Genomic DNA, 12,482 nt, shown 5'->3' with positions numbered 1-12,482 from the left:
ATGGTTTCCACAGAACCATGCCGATCCACCAGGTTACCTTACAGGTGATAACATGAAAATCATTTCTGGTTGTCAGTATGCTTTTACTGTTCAAGCAACTTTTTTGTTTTCGAGGTTGAGTCAATTAGGAACTAGTTCAGTTGGATCCAGCCTGACACTTCACAGGTCAACATTTTACAGGGAAACGCTCCACCTAGTGACGAGCCTCAGAAGATAATAGGATAATAGGATAGATCTTCACATGACTGATCTATGAATTTGTTTTCAGCACCCTTATAGTCCATACATACGTAGTCTTGTACATCTGTAAATAAATATTTATATCTTGTAGAGCACTTCTGGATAGATGCAAACTACATCTCGTTGCTTGTACTTGTGACAGTGCAATGACAATAAAGTTGAAATCGATTCTATTCTATAATTTCAAAATTTTTAAGTGTCAAAATTACAGAACTTACAAACTGGCTGTTTCAATTAAGAATGCACAGCTATGAACATTTGGGTCGATATCGATACAATTTTTATCTTTTCAACACAGTGACAAAAAGTCGACCATACAAACTGACACTGTTTCTCTTCTTCAGCTGAATAACCCAGAGGCCTGTCACAATAACTAATTTTGATAGACAATAAATTATTTATTGTGATAAATGATAATAGTTTTATATTGAGACCATTTTCAAGTAATAAACTGAAAACGTCATAAGGTCACCCTCTCAAGACCAATAGATATTAATTTAGTAAATTAACACTTCACACTGAAATGGACGATGTTTTAAATATTCAAAATAAAACCCAAGAAAAAACAATAAATAAATAGGAAATTTAAAGCACTTACTTTGGCACAATGAAGCAGACTTTTAAAAATTACAAAACAGAAATGGAGATATTCATGGAGACGGATAGAACCATAGACTCCATATACAAATAAAGCGAAGATCATACACAACTTTCATTTTTAATTTGTTAAAATGAGATCAGTCCAGAAAAACATGAAAAATAATAATAATAAAAAAACTTTTGACATTATTTTAAAAATCTTTTGTTTTTCTTGCCATCATATTCTTGAACAGTATGGAATGGAGTTTTTAAAACAAATAAATATTTCAATTAAGGCCAAAAGTGTAAAAAAAAAAAAGCTTCTGTTTTGGGTTTATGTATTTGTACATCTCACTCCAAACTCACTACACGTCACTCGGCATGAGAAAGAAGTCCTTCAGTGTCGGCGGCGGTTTGCCAGGTTCCCAGGGGGGTCAAAGTTTCACAAACCGAGGAAAAAGACAGAATTCGAGCGCTGAAAATAGACTGTAAGTATTTTATCGTATGACATGTCATTTTCCTCATCACGTTAAAGGAATTTGTTGACTAATGAATGTCATCTATAACGCTTGAAGTCTTTATTATTATACAGACACAAACAGGAAGTATACGTCTCCGTTGTGGATCCTGTGTTTGTTTTTAGTCACCGTTTGATTCTGACTGAGAAACACATATTGAAGCAAAAGTTGAACTTTGGAAACATACATGAATAAACGTGTTTGGAGTCCAGCAACAAGGACGCCGAGCAGATGTTCCACTGAGAGGAAACTAGTATGAAGAGAAGACGATTTGAATAAAAAAAAACGATTACTTTGAGAATGAAAAGCCACTTGAAGATGAACATTAGAATGATTATTATCATTTCCTCTGCTTAATTCAGTGTTGCTCTAAAGCCTCATTCAGCCTTGGATCATACACAAGGCTTGCAGTCACATATTTTTATGTTAATGTATAAAAATATGCATTCACGCTCTGTTTTCACCCAAGCAAACATGCCAGTAAATAGATCTCTGTGAATTTTTAAAAATGCAGATCCATTTTTCTCTCTGTTTTTGTCTCTGTTATGAAAACCGTTCCCAGTCTGAGGTGAAAACTCAGACAGACAAACAATCCAGATGCTTCTGCATCCCAACTTCGACATATTAGGAGATTACACAAACATTTCTGGCCTCCCTCAAGTGTTCACCTTCATGAGTGATGAGTATGGTTTTATGAGCCTGTAGCGCATGCATCTGGTAAGATGGAGTGTGACAGCAGCCAGAAAAAGGCCAAGCAGCAGAGCGAGCGGTGGGGAGTGATGGCAAACATGACTTCACCCTGCTCGGTTTACCCCACTTCATCTTTTCCAGACAAGCAGCAACCTGCGTGGGAGCTCCAGCACATTTACGTAACAACAGCAGTTACCAACGGGACACGTAGAATGCTCCGTGGAATTTAGCCCAGGGTTCCCCCCAGGTCCCCCCATAAGCCTAGCGGTCAGCCATGCTTTACTAACCCCCTGCCAGGCCGAACGATATTTACTTTTGTTTTTAGAAAAATTAATAATAATAAAAAATACAAAAAATGATTTTATTTTATTTCATTTTATATTTTATTCGGATTGCAAGTGTCTCTGTTGCTCTGAGTGTTTTACTGGCAGAGCAAATTTATTTATAAAATTCATAACTTATGCATTTAAAGCCGGGAGGGCGGACCTATCAAAACTGCTTGATCTCAGCGCGGATCGCGCAGACTGGACACAAGATGACCTGTATGGATATTTACATCAACCACATGTGTGGAATTGTTGTTCTTTGGCGAACTCCAAATTAATGTAAGAGTTTAAACCCCACCGTGTTCGCTCTGATTACAGCTCAATGTGGGCCGCAGGACTAACTTGTAGAGGCGCTTTCAGAGGTGCTTGCTGAGGATGAGAATGATTTATCTTTGTGAACAAATAATTGAGGTGTTTACATCTCAGCACGCTCCCCAGCTTGTTGAGATGATTATAAGCAATTTATGTACAGTATGTGCTCACTGTTGGCGAACACGTTCATAAACGAACCTGAAAGGGGGCCGGTTACCAGCGCTAATCTCATCATGCAGGTTCAGCCAGGTGAGGAGCTTTTACGTTGTCCTCGTAGTCACCCATCAAGCTGGTTTTATATAATTATATTATTCTTTTTAGTATCATTTTTTAGGCTACATGATGCATCAAATCATATTAAATGCTTTATCCACTAAGTCAGCCAGAGTTGAGACGCACAGCCGCGCAGAGATCAGAAAAACTCATCCCATAAACTCGAGCAAACAAAACAGTTACTGTGAGCTTATTAAAAACTCAACAAACAGTAAATGGAAGAGCTACTAAAGCCACATTAGAAGCAATAATTAAATCTCCGTTTCTTGCACATCTCAGATTTAACTCTCATGCAGGGCCGGTCCAAGGCTGTATGAGGTCTGGAGCAGATTTTGACTTAGGGGCTTTTGTGTTAAGTAAGTTTACTAATTTACATTTGTGAACAAACAGAGCTCAAACCCAAAGATAAACTCACAGCATCAGATTGTAGATATGGTAACAAAACAATCTATGAATATTGTTCTTTGAACGTTTACAAAGTAAACTTACCAACTCCTTAAAATCTTACATTTAAATGTTAAGCAATTTACAATCTTTTAATCTATGTATGCTGAAACTATTAAATCAAATTTAGCAGCTTTGATTTAATAGTTTCTCAATAAACAAATGTTACATTTATGTAGCTGTGGTCTGTGTTAAAATATTAGCATTTATGGGCTCCTGAAGCCCTGAGGGGCCTTATGAAGCCGCTGACATAATTTGGATTAATCAGAAGGGCAAATAATTGATATTCATTTTAATTGTATTTTTTGATTTGTTTTTCTTGAGACTAGTTGTGGGTTTAAATACTGTTTCACTGGTAATGTTTTCCTGTATAAAATGTCAAGTTGAGAATTAACATATAATTACACAGTAATATTAGATTTCCTGTCTCCTTAACATCTTCTACTACAAAAACACGGTGGACCACCTCGGCGTCTCGACCACCAGGCTTAGCAAGGTTTCTGGGGGAATCCCTGTAGCCTGATCACTTAAAAATGAAGCTGGAGAAGTTGTCAAAGAGCCGCTTCTTCTTTTGGTTAATCAGGAGCCTGAAGATATAACAAACTGGTTCAGCAGTGTGCATTAAGTGGTAGGCAATATTGGTAGCCAACAAACGACAATTTTAAAACTGCTCAAATTTTCCATCATACCATTCCAAGGGTTTGAAGTCCCCATAATAATAGGAAAGTACCGATAAATTGGCCCGATCTGCTTAGTTTTGGGAGGTCAACGGTTGGCTGATATGTTCTTTATGTCCCATTTCACTCTGCAGTGAGAGAGCGCTGACTGATACTTCTCCTACAATACTCACTCCAATGTTAACAACTTGGCAACTTTGTTTCTATATTTATCAACTTTTCAGACAAAACAAAAAAATCAACATCAGCCAAAAACAGAGTCAGGCTTTTTAAAGATCTGCGGCTGGCCAAAAGACTCCAATTGGTGCACTTCCAATAATTACTGTACACTGCCGGTCAGCTGAATGATATCTTACAAAAAGGTATGAGATTACTAGTCAAACAAACTTTTATGTTTCATTATTCTTATGAAATATATATTTTGCTTTCTTACTAATTTCTTTAATTTTTTCTCTGACATTTGACTTATTTGAAATGAGTAAAGATTTTAATTGAGAAGTACTCCTGAAATTATCCAGGGTAAAGTATTTATCATTTACAGTAGTAGTCATATCATCTTATGTTGTCGAGAACTGAATATTGAGGTAGAAGACTAACGGCTAGCCAGCTGTTCTTTGTGATTAAAAACCAAATCTGACTCTGTTCATATCCGTGGTGTAATTAGCGAATATTAAACATCTACTCGTTTGCCATTGCTAAGTTTTTTTGTTTTTTTTTGCCGAACAGGATTTATGTTACTCTGTTAAGGTACATTAGCAGAGGCTGTTACCTGCATAAATCCATGTGGTTAGATCACAAAGTACACTTTACCATCATTTGCTGAGGCTCTAAAGCTCATACAGTCCTTTACTTCTTCAGATCTCATTATGACTTAATTCCCAAGAATTCTGCTTCATCTTTAAACTTAAAACAGCTTAAATAATCTAAAATAGAGGCCTCAACTAATTAGCTGTTAGTTTGTTTCTTACAAACTCATGGTGATATGACATTGGCCTGCCAAGTTAGGAAAATATTACTTAGAAATATTTTTACTAAACATTCTTTCAAAAAGTCGCAAGATTCAACAAATATGCTGTACTCCTCCACCGAGGAAGATGTTACCAGTTTACATACCACATTTAAGAGACAAATATGTTGTGTTTAAACAAACCAAAAAAACAGCTCCGGGTGGAAAACATGTCCCTGAACAAAGAGCTCTTTACTTCTGATCTGCAGACTCTCTGCTGAAGATAACTTGAACAAACCACAACAAAAGAGCTGCAGTCCTGCTGAACTCCACACACCCGAAACAGCTCATTTTATCCAACCTGATCACATGCAGGGGAACAAAAAAGGGCGAAGGAAAAGTTAATATTATAGCAGTAAAACCTGAACAACGATGTTCAAACAATTAAGTAGAAGCACAGAATGAAAAACACACTCTGGGGTAAAATAAGGAGGTTTTCCTCAATAGGCTGAGAGATAATGAAAAATAAAGCTTTAACTGAAAAACAACAACAAATGATGAACTTTTGAACCCCTTATCTTTTGATTCTCCTACTACACGCACGTTTAATTCATAAACCTGTGAACACACTGGTATATGAGAGGAAGATGTCAAACCAAACACTGGGATCAGTCCTCCCAGCTGGAAGTTCCTTTAACACAGGAAATAAATATTTTCATTCTGGCCAAATATCACTTCAATTATTCTTAAAGTTTTCCAGCTTCATTAAAACACTTTCTTGGGGCCAAAACGAACATTTGGCAAATCATTAAAAAAATGTCCTTTAATGACTCTCATCAGTTTCATTCCTCATTTCTGTCACTCAGACAGAAAAAAGTTCAAACAACCAAGACATTAATACTCTTTTCTCATATTTCAAACAGACAAAAAGTAAAAATAGGAAAAGAAATAATAAAACTAATAATCATGCCCACTGACATGAAACTTTACATGGCTTATTTGAAAAGGAGCAGATAGAAGATCCCCTGATTTCCTGCCTCTCTCATACTCATAACCTACAAACACTTAAATCTCCAAACACCAGATAAACTCTTAAATTATTCTAACATTGAATGACACTTAAACTTCACAATCTCATCCATAAATGTACAATTATTTATATTTTTAATATCATCAGTAGCATTTTGATTTTTGAAACACCCCTCCTAAACATATTTCAAAATAAACTCCTTTTTAAGCTGTTTTTAAACTGGTTTATATTTGTACTTTTTTTAACTCATCATTTAATCCACTCCATAAATCTACTCCACACACTGACAAACAAAAACTCTGTTTGGTTGTTCTAATACATTGCTGTTTTAAGTTTCCTTCTCCTCTTAAATTATAAGCCCACTCTCTGTCACAAAACATTTTTTTGAATATTGTTTGAAAGCAGATGGTTTATTACTTTAAACATGCTTTGCGCAGTTTTGAATTTTACTAGGTCCCAGAATTTGAGTATATTTGATTTAGAAAATAACAAGTTTGTATGTTCCCAATATCCCACTTTATACAATATTCAAATGGATTTATTAATTTATTTATTTTTGTGTTTTGTACAGCGGCGGTAAATTAGTTTTGTATGTATTGCGCCAAATATCCACACAATATGCTAGATGTGGAATTATAGTATTATGCAATATAAAATAAAGAGAGATTTGTAGTCCAGAATATCTTATTCCCTTCAAGACAGCAACACTGTAGGCTTGTTTTAATTTTATTAGGTCTGGTCTAGTTAAATTTATGATTCAATATGGCAACCAGAAATCTGATTGCATTCACTCGTTCTAAATCAACTCTGTCAATAGTTATTTTGATTGCATTATTTTCTTGTTTGTTGCAAATATCATGAATTTAGTTTCATTTAAATGTAATAATAATTTATTGTTTTTGAACCAATGTTTTGTTTCTTCATTTCTGTAGTGACCACCTCTGACAGTTATTGGATATTTTCTCCTTTACAGAGAAGTTTCATCTGCTAAAATAATGTATTTTATTATGATGTTGTTTATTATTATAATCCTTTTATAATGTCATTCATCCAAATTAAATAATTAGAGTCCCAACACTGATCCCTGTAGTAGACCATAATTATGTTTGATAAATCTGATTTGAATCTGATCTGTTTTCTCTGAAGCCATACTCAGTCTGTCAGAATGTTATAATTTTTAATAAAGTTATTTATCATTTTACTAAACACTTTTTCTAGTATCTTAGAAAACAGTGAAAGACAGCTAGCCTGGCAGCGTCCAACAAAGGAAGCACTTCCAGGTTCTGTTCCAGCATTTTTTTTTTTTTTTTTTTTTTTCATAGAGACAAGATGAGAACGATTTGTAAGCTGGGGAATTGCTAGCTGCTAATGATGCGTTAGTAGCTATTTCCTAGCTTCCTATCCCTGCTAAGCTGTTTTTAAACTGGTTTATATTTGTACTTTGTGATATTTCACATTAAGGAGTCATGGCAACATGGATAACCGGTGTGATGCTGTTTCTAAAAAAAACATACATTAAACAACACATAAACATTAAAGTTTGAACAATATAAAATCCCATGTTTAAGGGAATTTACAGAAATGTTTGTTTTAAACATTTTAAAACATCTGAAGTTTTTAAGTTTAAAACTGTGCTTATACATGTATTTATTTATATTTTTTCACTTCAATCCCTTGTCTTTCTTTTCTTGTTTATAAAGAGATCAGAACTTGTGGCAGGTATTTTGTAAAGTCTTTTCCAGCTGCTTTGATTTGTCCTCCATTCCATGTTATGAGATGTGACAGCAAAATGTATTTTCTTCTGTGAACAGTCATTAATTTTTTTATATAAGACACAACAAACTATTTCCTTAATTAGCTTCTTCCATCTTTGTTGTTCTTCTGACTTTATTTTTAAAACGCATCATTAACACATAAAAAAATTGCCTTCTTCATTTAGTAACAACTTCCACACCGAAGAGTGTTGTTCTCATGACCCTGAGAGAAGCAATTAGTATGCCGGATTTACTGATCAGGAAAATATCTGATTTGTTGCTTACTGACTTATCAGTAAGTCAGAAAAACACTCCTGAACTGACTGAACAGAGTTAAAGGTTTGTTTTTTTAAATACAGACAAATCTACTGAATTGGAAATTTATTTTATAACTCTGCACCAGCACAGCACACTTAAATACAACAACAGCTTCACAAGCTATTCAAACATGGAAAACTAAACTGCAACAAACTTTCTTTCAAATGGTTCAGGAAGTGCAATTAGGAAATCTAAATATAATCGAAAATAACTAATAAAACATGAGGTCACTCATACGCCTGTTGTGATAAACGATAAATCAATTAATCGTTCCATAGCTTTATCGTCTCTTGCGCCTTTTTCTCTTTCTGTTGATTAAGCTGGACGAAAAATTGCTCAACTTCGGTGCTCTCCACTGACATCTCCCTTCCTCATTTCCTTAGTGTAATGCTCAGCGCACACTACACGATTTTAGAGTTGTCGGCAGATTTTCAAAACCACACGAGACCACACATTAGCCGACAGAAATCCTAGGTATAGGTTCGATCGGGCGTGGTGTCCAACAATGGGCACAAAATAATGTCTACAAGTCCAGTTAACTAATTTTAAAACCGGGCATTAATCAATGCTTTACTACAATCTACCTGCAATGCACGTGGCTAGTGTCAGTCCTGACTGGATGAAAATCATTATAACCCATTTATGTCACGTTAACGAAGAACAGCTGAAAAGTTACCGGGTTCATCAACTGCGGTAGCAATTTTGCTCCAACTCCTCCCCTTGTCATTTCTGTATTCTTTGTACGAAATGGTGAATAAACATTAATGTTGTTTCCACATATCATCTCCAATGTCCGCTGGACTTCGGGTTGCCCTGTGTCAGCTGTTTGGGATTACCCTTTGTAATTTCCCCTCAGAAAGCACAAAAGGGGAATCTGCGCCTTCTGATTGGCTATCTGTCACATTCAACAGGCTGCATTAACGCTCCCAGTCGGGGAAAACCCCTGATTTAGATCGGAGCTGCCACGACTATCTACTGTAACACACCCCACACTACAGGATAATCGGTTATGAAATGCAAGCGACAATCTCAGAACGGCCAACATACTAAGATTGTCGTAAGGGGAAAATCGGGGCAAAAAAAAACGTGTAGTATGAACTATTGCATCATGTAGTCGGATGTGCCCATTTTCTCTATTTCAATCTAATTATTACTGAAGGGCAACATAGTATTCAGACTTCATAATCTGTACTCTTTTGGTTGAATGCAGTATTTATTTCCACTTTGGCTTTATGTTGTTTAGTTTTTATTCAATTACATTTTTTCTTAATGGAGACTGAGAATCCATTTTATTTTTGGTTGCTTTGTTTATTTTGTTTATCCGTTGCAGTGTTAAGTGTTCTGTTGAAAATAATGTGTATCTACTGTATCTTTGGCAGAAAATCGAATGCATTATTACGTCATTTCCATTAAATCAGTGTAAAAAGGTCTTCAAACAACATTATTGTTTCTCGCAATAATTTTTGAGACAATTAATCGCTCAGCAAAATTTGTTATTGTGACAGGCCTAGTCCCTCAGAGCATAAAGTATAGAGTTAGACAGAATAGATCTACTCTTATTTCCCTCTAGGATTAGTAACATTCATTCATTCATATGGAACAGGCACATTGTCCCTAGATTACCTGGTCTAGAATTCTTCTCGATATTGGAAGTGAAACAAATATTATTATCATATTACACCATGTTCCAAATTATTATGCACATTGGATTTAAGTGTCATAAAAATATTTTTTTTTTTGTTGTGCTATTAAATTTATAGATGATATTGTGTGTCAGGGTTCTTTGAATCACTATAATTAATTTCAGGGAGCTGGGTTGATTAGTTTGTCTGGTGAGCTCAATTAAAGGAAATCTACATAAGAAGGATGTTCCACATTATTAAGCAGGCCACAGGTTTCAAGCAATATGGGAAAGAAAAAGGATCTCTGCTGACGAAAATCATCAGATAGTGTAGTGCCGTATGACAAGGCATGAGAACATTAGATATTTAATGAAAACTGAAGCCACAAAGAGATTTGTGGCTGATTCAGAACAAAGATGGGTTTGTACAGATAAAAACATAATGAGGAAGGTTTCTGTTAGACAAATTCATCAGATTAAGAGAGCAGCTGTTAAAATGCTCTTACAAAGCAATAAATGGTTAGTTGAAGCTGCTGGTGCCTCTGGAACCTCAAGGTGGAGGATCCTCCAGAGGCTTGTGGTGCATGAACCTACTATTTGGCCACCCCTAACCAGTGCTCACAAGCAGAAACGGTCACAGTGGGCCCAACCGTACATGAAGATTAATTTTCAAACAGACTTGTTCACTGATGACTGCTGTGCAACCGTGGATGGTCCAGATGGACTCAGTAGTGGATTGGTGGTGGATGGCCACCACATCCCAACACGGCTGTGAAGTTAGCAAGGAGGTGGTGGAGTAATATTTTGGGCCGAAATCATGGGGAAGGAGCTGGTCGGCCCCTTTAGAGTCCCCGAAGGTGTGAATGACCTCAGCGAAGTATATGAACTTTCTGACTGATCACTTTCTTTCATGGTTCAAAGCCGTACCTTCAGTAGCAAAATCATCTTCATGCATGACATTGCACCATCTCATGGTGCAAGGAATACCACTGTGTCATTGGCTGCTATGGGCATAAAAGGGGAGAAACTTGTGTGGTCACCATCCTCCTCTGACCTCTGACCTCAACCCTATTGAGAACCTATGGAGTTTCCTCAAGCAGAAGATCTGAGGGTGGAATGCAATTAATATCAAAACAGCAGCTCTGGGAAGGTATTCTGAGATCCTGCAAAGAAATTCAAGCAGAAACTATCCACAAACTCACAAGTTCAATGGATGCAATAATTGTGCAGGTGATATCAAAGAAGGGGTCCTATGTTAACATGTAACTCGGTCTGTTAAGATGTTTTTGATTGGAATAGCTTTTGATTTTAGTACATGTGACCACGTAATGCTGCACATTCAAAGAATGACCATTTGCAGTTCTTTATAATCCATAAAATGTTTAGAAAATCTGCTGTGCGTAATAATTTGGAACAATGAATTTTGAGTTTTTTATTTTTGAAAAAATGACTGTTCTCATGGGGAGCTTTGTTCAGTAAAATTTGATTTATACTGTAATAGTTCATGACTTGAAAATTATACTGACCATCATTTGCATTGACCATTTAAGAAAATCTCACTTGCATAATAAATTGGAATACAAGGTAGTCCATATCTAGCTGGAACAATACAGTTTTCCAATTTAGGGACAAATAAAACATATAAAATAAATTTCTGTCTATATAAAGAACTCCTTATGCAACAAACAAAGGTTATGGCATTCCTCATGCTAAAGGAAGAAACAGACTTTAAAAGTAATCTCTCTCCGTTTTGCCTCAGATGCTAAAAATACAATATTACCTTTCTGGCTATGACCTAAAGCTTTCACAAAAATGCACAGCAACCATCCAAACAGATTAAAAAGCAGATAGCATACAATTAGCAGAAAAGCAGAGCACAGAAGCACCATTATCTTATCTGATGCAGCATATGTCCCACCGTCTGCCCGTCTTTGAGGCTTAAACTCATTAACCCTCGACTGACGATCGCCTGAACCCTCATTACTGATGCGACAGCCACCAGATCAGGTCAGCCCAAAGGGCTAATTTCAGCCAAGCCCTGGTGTGTGTGATTCTTCTCCTTGATTGTCTGGAGCCATTGTTGCCCCCCCGTGTCCCAGCAGTCTAGTTTCAGGATGTGAAACAATGGAGGTCCAACAGGCCGCAGAGGCTCCTGATGCACCCGCTGAACCCGTCCGCGTCCATCCCCACAAACACAAAGCAGAAGTTAAAGGTGACGCCCAAGGCAGTGCACTCAGGTAAAGTTTTAACTTCTGTTTGTTTTTTTTCTCATTTTGCTTTGATGTTACTGCCTCTCCTTTGTAGCTTCATGTCATATTTGAATTCATTAGTGCTGACACGCAACATTATTTAGGGCCCTATGATTTTTGCATATAATAAACAAAATGGAACTCACTATACCACACATAGTTTTACTGGATCTGATGATATCGGTGGGTTCAGATGGGAGAATAAAAATTAACCAAAGTCCTTGTGGAAGTCTGCAGGTTTTCATGGTGTTCAGTTCAACTCTAAAACATTTTTAAAAGGGAAATTTAATTTTATGTTAGAAACAAGATTCTTAGTTTTGTCCAAATGTTTGAGTTTTTAAAAAAATTAGGTGGAAACACTTTTTGTGAAACCAATGTTTTGTTGAAACATTAGTTTGAGACCAAATTCATTTGTGAAACAGTAGCAGGAAATGTTGACTTCTAGCTATTGATTTGTTCTTTTTTTCCATACACACCATAAATAGGTACTTTTTGGGTTAATAAA

At 36.1% G+C, this 12,482-nt stretch overlaps 1 protein-coding gene across 1 annotated transcript in view; it reads right to left on the bottom strand.

The window, feature by feature from the left end:
* epas1b (endothelial PAS domain protein 1b) overlaps positions 1-12,482 on the bottom strand; it is a 95,092-nt gene that overhangs the window by 56,349 nt on the left and 26,261 nt on the right. The window lies entirely within an intron of this gene.

The sequence above is a fragment of the Xiphophorus couchianus genome, chromosome 22, assembly GCF_001444195.1.
Source record: "Xiphophorus couchianus chromosome 22, X_couchianus-1.0, whole genome shotgun sequence".
Taxonomy (NCBI): Eukaryota; Metazoa; Chordata; class Actinopteri; order Cyprinodontiformes; family Poeciliidae; genus Xiphophorus; species Xiphophorus couchianus.
This window is presented reverse-complemented; position numbering and strand designations above follow the sequence as displayed.